The sequence below is a fragment of the Hemicordylus capensis genome, chromosome 3, assembly GCF_027244095.1.
Source record: "Hemicordylus capensis ecotype Gifberg chromosome 3, rHemCap1.1.pri, whole genome shotgun sequence".
Taxonomy (NCBI): Eukaryota; Metazoa; Chordata; class Lepidosauria; order Squamata; family Cordylidae; genus Hemicordylus; species Hemicordylus capensis.
Window position 1 is genome coordinate 48,647,084 of NC_069659.1, and position 16,304 is coordinate 48,663,387.

A 16,304-nucleotide genomic window follows, 5' to 3' on the forward strand; every position below is an offset into this window, starting at 1 on the left:
GGGACTTTCCATACAACTTCAGATCATCCATGTACAGCAGATGGTTGATTTTAATTGAAGTTTTAGATGTTTGGTATCCAAGGCCTGTTTTGTTTAGTATTTGTGAAAGTGGGGTCGTGGCGATTACAAACAACAGAGGGGATAGTGAGTCCCCCTTGGAAAATGCCTCTTCTAATGCTAACCTGTCCAAGTGTCTCACCATTGATTGTTAACTGTGTACTCCACATGCTCATTGCTTTTTAAATATATATCTGAATGTTTTTGCTGACACCAGTTGTTTCTAAACATTTTAGTATCCATGTGTGAGGCAATGAATCAAAGGCTTTCTTGTAGTCAATCCATGCAACAATTAGATTGGTTTTTCTTCTCTTGCAATTTTCTAAAATCATTTTGTCAATCAGCAGCTGGTCTTTTGTGCCTCTGGTGTTCGGACAATTTCCTTTCTGTTCAACTGGAAGCTGCTTATTAGTTAATAAGTGTTGCATTACTTCATTTGCTATTATTCCAATTAATAATTTGAACATGGTTAGCAGTTATCGGTCTATAATTACTTGGAACTGCACCTTTTGCTGGGTCTTTCATGATGAGATGAGTTTTCCCAGTTGTTAGCCATTGTTCAATATCACCTCCTTGCAAAATGTGATTAAACTGTTTTGATAGTTGTTTATGAAGGCTTGTTAGGTCTTTAAGCCAAAAGCCATGCAGTTCATCGTCGCCTGGAGCAGTCCAATTTTTAATTTTCTTTGCTCTTTCATTTATTAATTCTGGTGTTATTATTAGATCTTGCATTTGTTGGTTACATTTTTCGACCTCTTTCACCCAGCCTGGTTTTTTTTATTATAATCTATTGGATTGTCCCATACATTTTCCCAGAATTGCACTGTTTCTTCTTTATTTGGTGTTTCTAAGTTTCTTGCAGTTTCTCCTTCTATGCTTTGGTAGAAACATCTCTGATTCAACTGGAATTGGAGATTCTGCCTGTGTTGTGTAATTCTGGCTTCGTATCTGCTAATCTTCTTTGACACTGCTGTTCGTTGCTGCTTTATTATTTCCAGGACTTCTCTAATTTTCCTTGAATCTAGGTGGTATTTTTGGATCGGATACTGTTTGGTGTTTTCATTCTTCAGCTTCTTGTCTTTCATATCTTTCAATTTACTAGCATCTGATCTAAGCCTGGAGATTTTATTTTCTAATCTAATCTTCCATTTAGGTGATGTACTACTTTCTTTTTTTACAGGTCCACTGATCTTATATCCGAGCTCTTGTGTTGTTATTGTTGCTGCACTGTACATTAGTTGGTTTGTTTCTTGCAAATTATTGCTTGTTATTTCTGCAAGTGCAGCACTGACATCTTTTAATGCCTGAGCAAGTTGTTTCTTGGCAGCTGTTTTTAGAGCTGGAAGTCGAACCCTGATAGTTGTTTGCTTCATGTGCTCAGTTATTTTTTGCTTTGGTTCTTGTTGCTTTTCTGTTAAATGGCATTCGGGTTTTTGAAGTGGAGGCAAAGGGGAGGTTGCCTGGTTTTGATTTCGAAACAGTTCAGCAACAGTGGCATACTCTATTTCCAACACCTCCTCCACCTGCGCCTGAGCAACTTCTTCAGTTGGTGGCAATTCTTCTTCCATATCTTGAGCCTGTGTTGCTCTTTGCAATTCTTCCAGCTCAACCCCTGTGAATACTTTATTTCTTATTATGAATCTTCTCTGGTCTGCTAGCCTTTGTTCAGTTATTTCTGTATCTGGATGCTTCTCTTTCCAAATTTGGTACATTCTTTTTAAATAACCTCTTCTAGTTGGACTAGACTTGTAATAGCAGATCATTATTTCCTTGTTGGCGTTTTTCATATATATTTTTCGGTTAAGCGACGTTTCTTCCAGTAACCTTGCAGTCTCCAGCCCTGGTTGCTCAACTGAAGATCCTGAGTCCTGTTGCCCACTTGCCACCAGATGTCCAGGGACTCCAGCACCTGGCGTGGTCCTTGTTGACCCGGGCGACGACTGTTCCGGTATAGATTTATTAAAGTAGTAGTAGTAGTAGTAGTAGTAGTAGTAGTAGTAGTAGTTGTTATATTGTGAGCACTCCTTAGTAGGCCTAGAGGATAGTGCCATGGAAACAGGATGTAGGGCACACTCTATCTTTACTCTGAGATTATAGTGATCCAATCAAGGAAAAATGAGATGATTGGATGGGTAATAAAATTGCTTCTCTCCTCTTTTTTCTTTCTAATAATTTATTACTGTAGTAAGTAAATATTCAAAATAATGTTGCAGTCCATTTTGCCTTACTCTGTACATCCTTACAGTTTATAACATAGCTGTTATAAAGAGTTTTGGCTCTATCTCTTGAATCAAAACCTGCCAGCCCTCAAATGTAATGTTAAAGTCATTGGATATTTCTGAAATTCCGCCTGCCTTGCTGACAAATGATGACCCATTTGGCAGCAAATTCAACCAAGCTAGAACATCAAAGATATATCAATAATTTGCAGAGAAATAAGAAAATATATCACATCAAAGATAATTCGCAGAGCAATAAGAAAAGTGTAACAGTGTATATCAAATTTCAGATTGTGCAAACTTAGTAGGATGTACTTTAAGAATCAGACAGAAAATAAGCTTGTTCACACAACCATCTGGGGGTAGGTAGAAGGGCATGGCCACTTCTACCACATGAGTTCCAGATGACTGGGAAACTCAGAATACACACAACTGAAGCTCTGGTAGCAGACTTCATTGAATTCAGAAGCTGCAAGCCCCATTCTGCTGTGAATGGTTCTCTAGACATGCCCATGCCTTCCCAGCATTCACTGTGCTGCCAGAAGCCAGGGAAAACCCCATAATGGCAGCAGCTGCTCCCTGCCAACTGCTCTGGCCATGAAACTCTATGCAGGGGTGGACAATGCAGCATTCTGCCAAGTGAAAAGGCTGCATGCACCCACATGACTTAGGGGGGAAAGTAGGAGAGTTTCTTTTCTTCCTACGTTAGTTAAGAGCAACCTAGGTTATCCAGATTTGAAAAAGTTGGGTTGGAGGGATTCCCATGGCTCCACATGAGCCTGAATAGCTGGATTTACTGCCTCCTGCTGCCCTGAAAATTGATGGTCGGGAGCACAGCCGTAAGGTCTCAGACTTCAGGTGTCCTTCACAGCAATTTGACCCTCTCCTGTTCCTACAGTTTCATAGCTACCTGCATTGGTTCCTAATATCTATGACTTCTCCACCTCCAGCTCAGAAGAACTGGCACTGTTCTCTTCCTTAGCTTGATTTCAAGGTATTTTCAAGTGCTCTGAAAGGGGCATAAAGAGGCATAAAGGAGCATACAGAGGCAGGGACAGTCACATTTGGATACTAAATTGAACTTTGGGATATGGGTTGAATTTATATCTGTAATTCAAAATGGAGAGCTTAATTATATTCTATAACCCTCTCTCCCCTCATAAATATGTTACTGCTCTGATGGTCCCACTGACCTTACTCTGTATTCAGTTGTACTGTTATCTCAAAAGTAGGGCTATGCAAAATGTTTCAATGTGAAAATGTTTCAATTTGAAATGGGCTGTTAACTAGTAACAGCAGCAACACTTGTTATAGCAAGGAACTGGAAGAACAAAAAGCCTCCTTCTATTAGAATTTGGTTTGTAAAGATATGAGATCTTTTAGTGTAATACAAATTGTCAGAACATATCAAGGAAGTTTATCTTAAATTCGATTCATATTGGTACTTTTCTAGTAACATGGTTGCCCTTTTAACATTTTATTGACAGAAGTAAGATTAACTTGTAAGAGAACGGAAAGACTGCAGGCTATTTATATGTTGTAATATGGTTTAAAATCTGATTCTATCTATGGATGGGTTCTTGATCTAACGGGATTTTTAAAAATTACATAAAGTTGTGTATCTCTATATATCTATGCCATTTAGAGTTATCTTATTGTTTTTGTAGCATGTGTAAATTTGATAATTTGTGAACTTATTTATAATGGATCTTTTTAGTGTTGATTTAATTGAATACCTGTTTTTGAAAAATAAATGATTTTAAAAAGCAGCTGAATAAAGGCTAAGAAGTTTAACTTCCAGTTTTTGCTGCGCATGAGAACCGCCAGGAGCTGCCTGGTTCCCGCCAGCGGCCCAGTTGCAAACCCTCTTAAGTAGCCCACCACTTAAGCTAGGTTTTGGGCACACGTGCACCCCCAAACTGGGCTAACTGATGGTGTATCTACCGCAGCTGCTTGCAGCCATGGCAGACACATTTGGAGGGGGGGCTCCCAGCACTCACATGGCGCATTATTGGGGCTCCGGGGGGGTGGGGCACCACATGGCAGCACTTCCCTGCACCCGACTCCCAGAGCTGCCAGGCGAGCCACAGGCAGCCCGCAGGAGAGCCACCGCTCATCTGAGTGGGAGATCCACCCAGGGAACCGCTTCTGATTGTCTGTGGGGAAGGTCAGTAAAACCCTCCTTCCCCGCAGATAGCCCTCTAGCTCTTCACACAGATCATGTGAAGAGCTTCACTTAGTCATTCTATTCCCGCCCCCCACTTTTATTTATGTTGCTTATTACTGAAGACCTTTTTAGGTTGGGTTTTCACAAACAGAATGTGTTGTGGTTCTGATTTGTCCAGCACATTCCATACAATGTTATCCTAGCAAGCACTTCTGGTTGTGTGGAGACTGCTGTTTGCTCACACTGCTAAACTGAGTTGCTAGGACACCCCTCTCCCTGCAAGTGCACATACTTGTGTGAGTGCTCTGTGGAATGCGGCTGTATGAGTGTTAATGGCACTCATTGGGTAGTGGCTGAGTAATCATTCGGCACCAGCAAAATGTCTTTTGCTTATTTTTGTGTGTTTGTTCAGTTCAGCGCTTCAGACCAAGTCAAGCCAAGCCTTCCTAAATGTTAATGTGTGGCAAAGAAGTTGCAGCTCCTGAAAACAAGTTCACCCCATCCCACTCTACAATAACACTTTTTAAAGAAACTGTATGTTATCTTGAGCCGTGTTTCTTTCCCTTCCCTTCCCTTAATAGCATCATCATTAGAAAGAGCAGTCAGTGAGGAAAGGCTCACAAAATAATTGTGCTGCAAAGGTTTCAAGGATAAGCAAATGCAGCAGACCTCTGTCTGAACTCCAGCAGCTGTAGTGACATAGCAATATTTTCTAATTATACCCACTTAATAGCTACACTATATACTATATTTTCTCACAATATGTACCAATTACTAATCTAACCTTCCATCACGGTGTACCTAATTGTCAGCCAGAACACCATTTTGTCTTTATAACAACATATTGGGCCTCTAAATCCTAAGCACAATAGTATTGGGAAACTAAGAATTTATGACATATTAAAAAATACAGATTCTTGCTTTCTAAATGGACAAATATGGCCCAGAAGTTTAATAGGTGTGCCTGCACATTACACATATTATCTTTAAAAAAAATAAATAAATCTGCTTTTGCAGGGAAATTAGAAGGAAGCAGGACTCAGTCTGGCACCATTTTTAACTCTGAAAAGCTTGTATGCCTAACTGCCTAATTGCTTTTTGAGCTTCAGAGAATTCAGTAAGCAATACAGAAGTTCTGTGGGGAAGAGCATCTCAGTATCTCAGAGAAAACTAGGTGTGCCTTTGGACATAATTCTTTAGATAGTAAGGTAACACCCTTTTAAAATGAATGTTTACAAACATTTTTAGTAGGGTATGCCAGTTTGGTTTTTGCTGCTTGATCTTCAGTAAGGAAGGGTTCCAACAACACAGGAAATGGTGAACCACTGGTTGCTGGTAGGGATGTGCATGGAACCGGCTCGGAGGCCTTTTATGGGCCTCCATACTGGTTTGAAGAACTGGCGATTCCTCCAGTTCAACAGCAGCAGGAGTCTATCTTTAAGAGCGGGGGAGTGTGCACTTACCCCTCCCACCACTTTTCCCTGACGCAGGAGTGTCAGGGACTTCCGGCCAGATCTGGCTAACGTGGCAGCAGGGAGGTACACTGCCGCCCCGATTAGCTGTTTTTTAAAAAGGGTGCCGGGGGGGAGCTGTGGGAGGGGTAAGTGCACCCTCCCCCACTCTTAAAGTGGCACCCCCCAGCTTTCGAGCCTCCCCACTGTGATTCAGTGCACATCCCTAGTTCCAGGTTGTCACTGTCACTGTCGAGATCAACTTCTGGTGTTGCAAGGACTATGCCAACATTGGGTGTGTTGTCCAAATCTGCCAATGCCGGCATGTTCTGCCCTATTTGCAGTTCCGAACCTTACATCTGTACCCCACTTCTTTCATATCTTTGTTACAGAGGTCAGGTTTGCAACCACAAGTAGGGCAGAACATATCAACACTGGACGGCTCAGACAGCACACCCTATTGTCAGCATAGCCCTCTTGACAATGGAAGTCAGGCACAGCAACGATGACCAGGAACCAGCAGGTCATTGTTTCCTGTGTCGTCTGAACCTGCCCTAAGTATTATTTCACAGAACGTAGAATAAGCACAACTTATTTCACTTGATAGATATTTGAGATACATTAGTAGCTACCCCTCACTGCCTTTGATCACCACCTCTGAACATTTGCACAAATACAGTTTACATACAAAGGCATGACTGCAAATGACCTCTTTCTTGCAGCCATAGGGTACTTTCCATGCCCAATGTGTACTAATTTTATGTTATAAATGACTGATGATTATGGAATAGCTCTAGCAAGGTACAATGCTGTGGTTTCTAGAACAAACACATGAAACATTAGAAGACATCTGAACATATGGAACACTTGGTCCTACAGCAGAGCTTCAAGGTTCTACAGCAGAGTTTCACTAGCTGACACTGACACAAATTATTCTGGGTTGAATTAAAAGCTTGCTGCATTTTTCAAACATACATCTCACATTATAACTTTTAGGTGGGAATTGCAATATCCTGAATTTGTCTGCCTGGTGTGCCAAGCAAGCAGGCATAAGGGGCAACTGCCTTTCCATTGCAGTCTTGTTTTAATTGGCACACAGGCTTTGTACAATAAAAATTCAATTACTTGATTAACAAATTCAGTGTTGGCATGAGAGCTCTAGAAGGCCTGAATGAGCACAGTGATGGCTGCAACTCCTTAATTATCAAATGAGCACATACATTTTTTAAAAGCCAATTTCCTCCATTGTTTGGAGTGCCAAACAGCAGAGGGCACTGTTGCTATTTTCTCACCAAATGAATGCCTAAATTGGCTGAACCACACCATAGCATTTGATGTCTGATGTTTATGATGACTGGTAGCTCTGAAATTACTGTTCAAGAGTTTAGACTCCAGCACTAATCAGCCAGTCCTGCCTCCCAATGCTAAGGAGACAAACAAACTGGAGTCATGGTTGCCGTCTCTGCTGCCAGAATAATAATCACAGTGCACTAGATTCCTATCTGAGGACAGTAAACCAGAAGCAAGTTCACTTCATCTATGTAGAATTACACTAGGTCTAAAATAAGTTTCAGTAAGAGAAGAGTGGACTCTTGTCTGGACCAAGCCATTTATATTCTATTATTACAATGGACAGAAATGTAACAAAGAGATCTCTTCCTCCTGATAAACAGACAGGCTGAATTGAGTGGGCTTCCTCGCTACAGTGTAAAATGGGCAGGCCAGCCTAGGCTAATTATCCACCTAACCAACATATGCTATGATGAACTCTAATTTCTTCAGGGGAAAATATACCAAATCTCCCCTACCTACCCACCTGTGCTAGGACACACTGTAACAAAATACACTGAACTATCTCTTGTCATGTTTTTGCCCATATTTGCAGTCCCAGACACAAGAATGAGAATACATTTCCTTATTACGACCTGCTGTGAATCTATCCTCCATACGTTTTATCTATTTCTTTCTTGAGTCTCATGACATTGTTATTCTTCACAGCTTCCCATGGTAATAAGTGGCATGGGTTAATTATGTGCTGTGAAAGAAAGTACTTCCTTTTGGTTTTAAACCTGCTGCCTAACAGACAGCTCATGAGCAATGTAAACAGAATGCTACAGAAGCATCATTATTTTATACTTAAAATGTATGATTATACTCAGTCCCTGCTTTTCCTTGTGAAGCTCATGGCAATTTACATGGGGCCCCCAGTGGTCTTCTAGCTTGGCACACAGTCATCAGGTCCACTGTATCTGCTTCGTTTTAACAATGCTAGAGCAACATGTGTTCCCAGATCCAGAACACAGCATGGCTGGAAAAGGGGAAAGGTTTTAAGGAGGTGACCAGCACAAGATTATGATCATGTTTTTCTCCTGGGTAGGCAAAGGTAGGACCATTTGACAGAAAATCCTTAGTAAGATGCAAATAATGTTTAGGAGACTATGTAGTCATCATTCAAACTACAATATATTTAATACAGTAAATGCTTTCTGCGCTTTATGTCACACACACTAAATTCATTGGCCTATTTGTTTACACTGTCTTGAGACATAAATAGTACTTGTGATATGATCATGCAGCCCTGATGATGTGTTAATAGAAAATCTTATCTCTGCAGAGAAAAACATCTAAAATGACATCTAAAGTGACATCTAAATGGTATCTTCATTTTACTGTGCTCTCTCTCTCTCTCTCTCTCTTTCTCTCTCTCTCTCTTTCTCTCCCTCTCTCTCGCTATTCTCCCAGGGAATCAAGTTTTCCAGAGATCACTCTAGGCAGCCTCAGCATGACCTAAAATTTGATTGTATCAATATGTGTTCATTCCCTCATCCAAGACTTTGATCTAGTCAGAAAGGATGTACTGCTGAGTTTCTTTTTCTCAGATTTTGATTTACTGATGATAGTGATGACAAAATGGATTCTGATCATCCTTTGATAGCTGAGTGAAGTAGAATCAGAGAGCCCCACTTCACACCACACATTGGTATGGGTATTATTTCCCTATGGAGCAGTCCCACAACACTGAAGAATGTGTGTGAACATTGTGGCCATGTGGGTGGAGCCATGTGAGTCTTTCCCACCTTGTCAGCAACCACTCTCCCAGTGGGATGCTGATCAGGAGGGGGAAATTCATTTAACTGATTCTGCCTACATCTCTGGAATAATCAGACATTTCCCAGTGTATGAGAAGGGAGTTGGTTACCTTAATTTAGGGTGAGAGATGGCTTGCTAATAATCACATTATGTATGTATGTATGTATGTATGTATGTATGTATGTATGTATTGAAAATATTTATGCCCTACCCCTCGAGTACACTACTGCTCGGGGTGGCTCACAACAATAAAATAGATACAATGTAAAATAAAAGTAATAAAATTATCCAGATTAAGTAAACAAGTTAAAATTCAGGCTAAAAACCACAATCAGTATTAAGTTTCAAATTAAAAGTTATTTTAAAAGCTAAAAATTGAAAAGTTATGGAAGTTAAAGAATCTACCAGATATAACCAAAGAAGGAGCATTAAAAAGCCTCTTTAAAAAGATGTCTTTTAGTTGTTGTTTTTAAAAACACTGAGGGAGGTAGCATGCCTAAGCTCTTCAGGGCAGGCTTTCCAAAGCCGAGGGGCCACAACTGAAAAGGCCCTGTCTCTTGTCCCCACCAACTGGATCTCTGTTAGTGGTGGGGCCATGAGCAGGGCCTGAGATGATGAGCAGATTAACCTTTTCTTTAAATAACTCCTTGTAGTTCTTCAGTACTAAAGAACTGTCTCAAGACCTCTTGCTTTGCTGCTTTCTCACCAAACTGGTTTTGTTGTGCTATTTGGGACTGAACTGCAATTCTTCCCCTACAAAAATGCTATGCTATGTTTTATTTCTAGTGAAAGGAAACAATGGGGCTATCAGAGCCAGCGTGGTGTAGTGGTTAGAGTGCTGGACTAGGACCCGAGTTCAAATCCCCATTCAGCCATAATACTAGCTGGGTGACTCTGGGCCAGTCACTTCTCTCTCAGCCTAACCTACTTCACAGGGTTGTTGTGAAAGAGAAACTCAAGGATGTAGTACACTGCTCTGGGCTCCTTGGAGGAAGAGCGGAATATAAATGTAATGATAATAATAATAATAATAATAATAATAATAATAATAATAATAATAATAATAATTATTATTATTATTATTATTATTATTATTATTATTATTATTATTATTATTCACTTGCCCTACCAGGCAGGCAGGGGAAAGGCTTCACAAAACTTGCCTTCCCCCCAGATGAGCATTCAGAGCCTGGTGGAAGCACACTCTGCGCTCCCACACAATCTTCACTGCTCCTTGCAGTGCAAACAAGGGCAGATCACTCTGAGGTTGGGACTTGTTATCCCGGTATCCCACAGTGCACCGCATGTGCTGAGTGCAGTGTACTGGGGGATTCCTTCAGGGGACGGGCATTCTAGTTGCCCATCTCTGTGCCAGTGTAAGCTACAGCTTGCGCTGATGCAGAGATGGGTGACTAGAACGCCCGTGCTGACGTTTGCACTGACATACCATCCCAGGTGCAGGGTTAGGGGTGTATTTGCACCCTTAACCATGGCTAAGAGCCAGGGTAGAGTGCTGGGTTTGGTGCCACAGCATCACCAGGATCTGCGCAGATCCTGGCAGTTCTCACAGACAGCTTTGCTTCCTAAACCTGGGCTTGGCTGCTCGTGAGAATAGCCCCAATATATTTCCTTCCACTTGTTCATTCTGTGTGGGAGTAACAACTGTCTATGTTTAGGATTGAAAGCTACTGTTCATCCAAAAAATAGATGGCTTCTCACACTGGTCATGACATTGGATCTCCATTCTTCCCTAAATGTCCTTCTAGTAAGATCACTTCCGTTCTTAGTGTTTTCTTCTGTTTCATCAGCCATTTCTGGCTGCTTTCCAACCACTCTCTAGTTGCACTTAACCATCCATATTATCGTTTTTAAATTGCTAGGAATATTGCTGGGATTTATGCACCAAAGTTTTAAAAAATGATATTGCTGGCTTTTAAAAAATCCTAAGTGAGTAACGGTTGCCTTTTTTTGCTAAGTAGCACACAAATGTGCAGCTAGGCTGTTCTTCCTGGCTTACATTCCGCAGAGTGTGGTGCTGTTCCAAGAGCAGGGCAACATGCCGGTTCTTGCAACTGAGCAAAGAGGCACCTTTTCAAGTGGTGATTCTCTTCTTTTTAGCAGGAGGAGAGCAACTGGCCCTTTCCAAACCCAGAATTAGAAATGAGCTTATGCTCTCTTTGCTGCATCCAGCACAGTGAGAAGGGAAAACACATCACAACTGCGGGATGTGCCATCATTCTCTTACTATTGCAATGAGTGCCACACAACCGAGGAGCGTGGAGGACTGGGGGAGGAAGGTGTGAGCGAATCTGCAGCTATCATGTCTCTCCCAGTGTGTTGAGGTATTCAAAAGTGCATGATAGAAAATCAGGTTATGACTGCATTAACCTCATTTACAGTGCTGCTTAATGTATCAGCAGAGAAATGCTAGGCTACCTGACTGGCTGGCATGGAAGCTGTGCCCTGTGACCTAGAACCTCCGTAAGAGGAAGTTGGCTTATTGAATTACATTGAGGTGAAGCCATTCTTCACATAATGCTTTATTATTCTGTCACATGATCCAGAGCCGTATCCTCGAGTTAAACATAAGTTCCAGAACTGAGCCCTGACACAAATTAAGCTCTGTGTACACACCCATGTATAGTGTGGCAGATCCTTATGAATACAATTTCATTTCCCCTGCCAGATATTGTTGTCACTTGCCCAGGCACAAAGGGAGTACTGCTAATACTAACATTTGATAGTCTTATACACCCACTTGCCAGGTTTATTAACTGCTACACCCAAAGGCCCAGAGAGGGAATACTGAACTCTTGTGCTGAATCATAGAAACCCAGGTGTGAAAACATCATAGTAATTACTCTGAGTCATGCTAGCAGGTGCATTTAATTAGTACTGGCCAAACTTTAGGGCTGGTGAAAGGAAATGAGGACGTATATCAAAAGAGACGAAAAACTCCAGGTATAGGCAATACTGACATTAAGAACATAAGAGCAGCCCTGCTGTATCAGGCTCAAGGCCTATCCAGTCCAACATCTTGTTTCACACAGTGGCCCACCAGATGCCTCTTGGAAGCCCAGAGGCAAGAGCTGAGGGCATGCCCTCTCTCCTGCTGCTACTCCCCTGCAACTGGTATTTAGAGCCATCTTGCCTCTTAGAGGCAAAACTAGTAGCCCTCAGACTAGTAGCCAATGATAGATCTGTCCTCCATGAATTTATCTAAGCCCTTCTTAAAGCCATCCAGGCTTTAAGAACCTGTCACCACATCTTGTGGCAAAGAATTCCATAGGTTAATTATGTGTTATGTGAATAACTACTTCCTTTTGTAGTTCTTCCCAAATTTCTTGGCAATCAGTTTCATGGGATAACCCCTGGTTCTAGTTTTATGCAAGAGTGAGAAATATTTCTTTATCTCCATTCTCTCCACACCATGCATAACTTTATATCATGTTGCCCCTCAATCGTCTTTTTTCTAGACTAAAAATATAAGAGCAGCCCTGCTGGATCAGGCTCAAAGCCTCTCAAGTCCAGCATCCTGTTTCACACAGTAGCCCACCAGATGCCTCTGAGAAGCTCACATGCAAGAGGTGAGGTCATGCCCTCTCTCCTGCTGTTACTCCCCTGCAACTGGCATTTAGAGGTATCTTGCCTCTGGGTCTGGGTCTGAGATTTTTATATGTTGTGTATTTCACTACCAACTTTGTCAGCTTATTTTTCTTGCAAGACCACCCCCCCACACCCCTTTAATAGCTGTGCAACAAGCAGAGTTTCAGTAAAAGTATTTCTTTTCATACATGCTTCAAAAAAGTTCTCTTGCTAAATTTCTGCAGCTGTTATGTTGTTCAGCAGCTCTGGCGATGGCAGGGGGACACCACTCATTGTGCAGTTGCTTTGGATCTAGGGCTGTCAAATGTGCCCACAGCTTACCCCTGAGACTACCTATGTTCCCACAGACATCATGGCAAGGGCACAGCAATTCCCTTGGGACCAACTCAGGGAGGAGGGAACTCATGGAAGGCAGGATGCCAAGAATCCCCCAAACCTGGAGGTGGCTTTGCTGGTAGCCACAAAAATAAGATGTGGCCATAGCCCACCCCACCCAGCCCATCCTGACTAGATTAAGCCACAAGCAGGCAATGTTGTGGTGAATACAGGGGAAGATTCACAATTGAGCAGATTTGTGCAGAGCATACAGGCTGCCAAGTGGGGCTGGTGGCATGGGGCCAGAGGAACACTGAGTTCATCTCCTACATGCCTCTGCCGCCCGCCGCCCAACGGAAAGGGGAAGGGGAATGAGAAATCAGGGTAGGAGCTAAACTACTTACTGGACCTGACAAAGGAGACAATAATGGACTATGAAATATATGCTACAGTGCATTTTTAGCTTTTAAGTGCTAATTGAACAGGTCTCTTTTGCTACACTAAGCTAACATTTTCTATTAAAAAAAATAGCAAGGTCCCAGGACATGGTTTAAGGGCACATGCTACAGCTCCCTAACCCAGGCTAAGGCTGAGCTGGTCTAGATCTGGTCAGTGTCTAGCTGAGTGATCACCTGAGAACTCCAGGTTGATGGCATTCCAGCAGGGAGAAGAATTGGAGCTCCATGATGGAAGAAAGGGGTGGGATATAAATATAATAATACAGAAAAACAAATTAATCAAAATGTGGGTGCCATAGGGGTATCTTTGTTTTGTTTGTGCTGTGAAAACATTGGATTTTCCAGCAAACAACCTGCAAGCTGTTCTTGTCTGGCAATAACCCCTCCCTGTCCAACTGGCACTGCCTGGCTCATCTGCTTTGGAAATTTAGAAAAATGTGCTCTGTATGCACTGTATTGCCTGCTTTTAATCTGGGGCATGCTTGTATTCAGAATTGTATGCCACACCTATCAGGTCGCTTGGCCACACTTCCTGCATAATCACAGTCATGTTGCATTTTCATTGGTGAAATTGGAAGGTATGTTCTTTAGCAATAATGAGTGCTGTGCCTGAGAGAAAGGAGATTCCATGAGTGTCATGGGCACTTATTAAGGGATCCAGGGGCGATCTAGGAAATTACAGGTAAGCTTAACATCCGTTCCAGACAAATTGATGGAAAGCATCCTCAAGGATAAAATTGTAAAACACATAGAAGAATAGGCCTTGCTGGGACAGAACCAGCATGGCTTCTGCAAAAGTAAATCTTGCCTCACAAACCTTTTGGAGTGCTTTGAGAGTGTCAATAAGTGTGTGGCTCAAAGTGATCCAGTTGACATAGTATACCTGGACTTCCAAAAAGCTTTTGACAAAGTTCTCCGTTGCTGCCCCGAGGCTTTGGAATGAGCTCCCTGGTGAAATAAGAGCCTCCTGATCTCTGACAATTTTTAAAAAGTCTTTAAAGACACATCTGTTCACAAAGGCTTTTAACTGATACTGTTTTGATTGTTTTTAATATCGTTTCAGAATATTGCTTTAAAAATTTTAAATTGTTGTGTCTAAAATTTCTTGTGTTTGTTTTTAACTAATGTTTTAATGTTGTTTTTATCTTCTTGTGAACCGCCCAGAGAAGTAAGTTTTGGGCGGTATAAAAATATGTAAAATAAATAAATAATAAAAGTTCCTCATCAAAGACTCCTGAGAAAGCAGTCATGGGATAAGGGGACAAGTACATGTGTAGATTGCTAACTGGTTGGAAGACAGGAAACAGAAGGTAGGGATAAATGGAGAGTTTTCACAGAGGAGGGAAGTAAGAAGTGGGGTCGCCCAGGGATCTGTACTGGGACCGGTGCTTTTTAATTTATTCATAAATGAACTAGAAGTAGGGATAAGCAGCGAGATGACAAAATTTGCAGATGATACCAAACTCTTTTGGGTAGTGAAATCCAAACTGGATTGTGAGGAGCTCCAAAAGGATCTCTCCAAACTGGGTGAGTGGGCAACAAAATGGCAAATGCAGTTCAATATTGGCAAGTGTAAAGTGATGCACATTGGGACAAAAAATTCCAACTTCAAGTATATGCTGATGGGATCTGAGCTGTCGGTGACGGACCAGGAGAGGGATCTTGGGGTTGTGGTGGACAGCTTGTTGAAAGTGTCAACTCAATGTGCGGCAGCTGTGAAAAAGGCAAATTCCATGCTAGGGATCATTAGGAAGGGGATTGAAAATAAAACAGCTAATATTATAATGCCCTTATAAAAAACTATGGTGCAGCCACACCTGGAGTACTGCGTACAATTCTGGTCACCACATCTAAAAAAGGACATTGTAGAACTGGAAAAGGTGCAGAAGAGGGCAACCAAGATGATGAGGGGCCTAGAGCACATTTCTTATGAGGCAAGGATACAACACCTGGGGCTTTTTAGTTTAGAAAAAAGATGACTGCGGGGAAACATTTTATAGAGGTCTATAAAATCATGCATGGTGTGGAGAAAGTGTATAGAGAGAAATTATTCTCCCTCTCACATAACACTAGAACCAGGGGTCATCCCATGAAATTGATTGGCAGGAAATTTAGCACCAGCAATTGGAGGTACTTTTTCACACAATGCATAATCAACTTGTGGAATTTTATGCCACAAGATGTGGTGACAGCCAACAACCTGGATGGCTTTTAGAGGGGTTTGGATAACTTCATGGAGGAGAGGTCTATCAATGGCTACTAGTCAGAGGGCTATAAGCCACTTCCAGCCTCAAAGGCAGGATGCCTGTGAGTTCCAGTTGCAGGGGAGTAACAGCAGGAGAGAGAGCATGTCCATAACTCCTGCCTGTAGACTTCCAGCAGCATCTGGTAGGCCACTGTGTGAAACAGGATGCTGGACTAGATGGGCCTTGGGCCTGATCCAGCAGGGGTGTTCTTATATTCTTATGTTCTTAAGGTGGTTCCCATAAGCAGACTAACCCAGGCTAGGGCAACCCAGCCTGGATTGGGCTGCTCGTGTGGGATGTCGGGATCGCTCCTGAGCCTGGCGCTCCCGCCCAGCCTATACTGGTTCTTAGCCGAGGTTATTCCATTCTGGCTCTTAGCTGAGGATAAGGGTGCAAGTGTACCCTAAACTCCGTACCCAGGGTAATGTATTTGATCAGATTGCTTGCAGCTCGAGCAATCACAGAGATGGGTGCCTAGAGTGCCTGTCTGACAGGGGAATTTGCAAACTGCCTAGAGAATCTAATGGGGAGTTATATAAATGTGATCAATAAATATATAAATCTCTTAGACATACCAGTCGCTAATCCCATGTGTGGCAGCTCTCGTGAGAGTTCGCGCACAGCTGCTGATAGAGACGGGGATGTGCTAAAGAAAGAATATGGCGGTGGTGGTTGTGGCTGGCCAGCCAAAGAAA

General features: G+C 42.2%; 1 protein-coding gene across 1 annotated transcript in view; it reads right to left on the reverse strand.

The window, feature by feature from the left end:
- The window catches only part of GAP43 (growth associated protein 43), a 116,942-nt gene that overhangs the window by 15,721 nt on the left and 84,917 nt on the right, over positions 1 to 16,304 (reverse strand). The gene's annotated exons all lie outside the window — the stretch shown is intronic.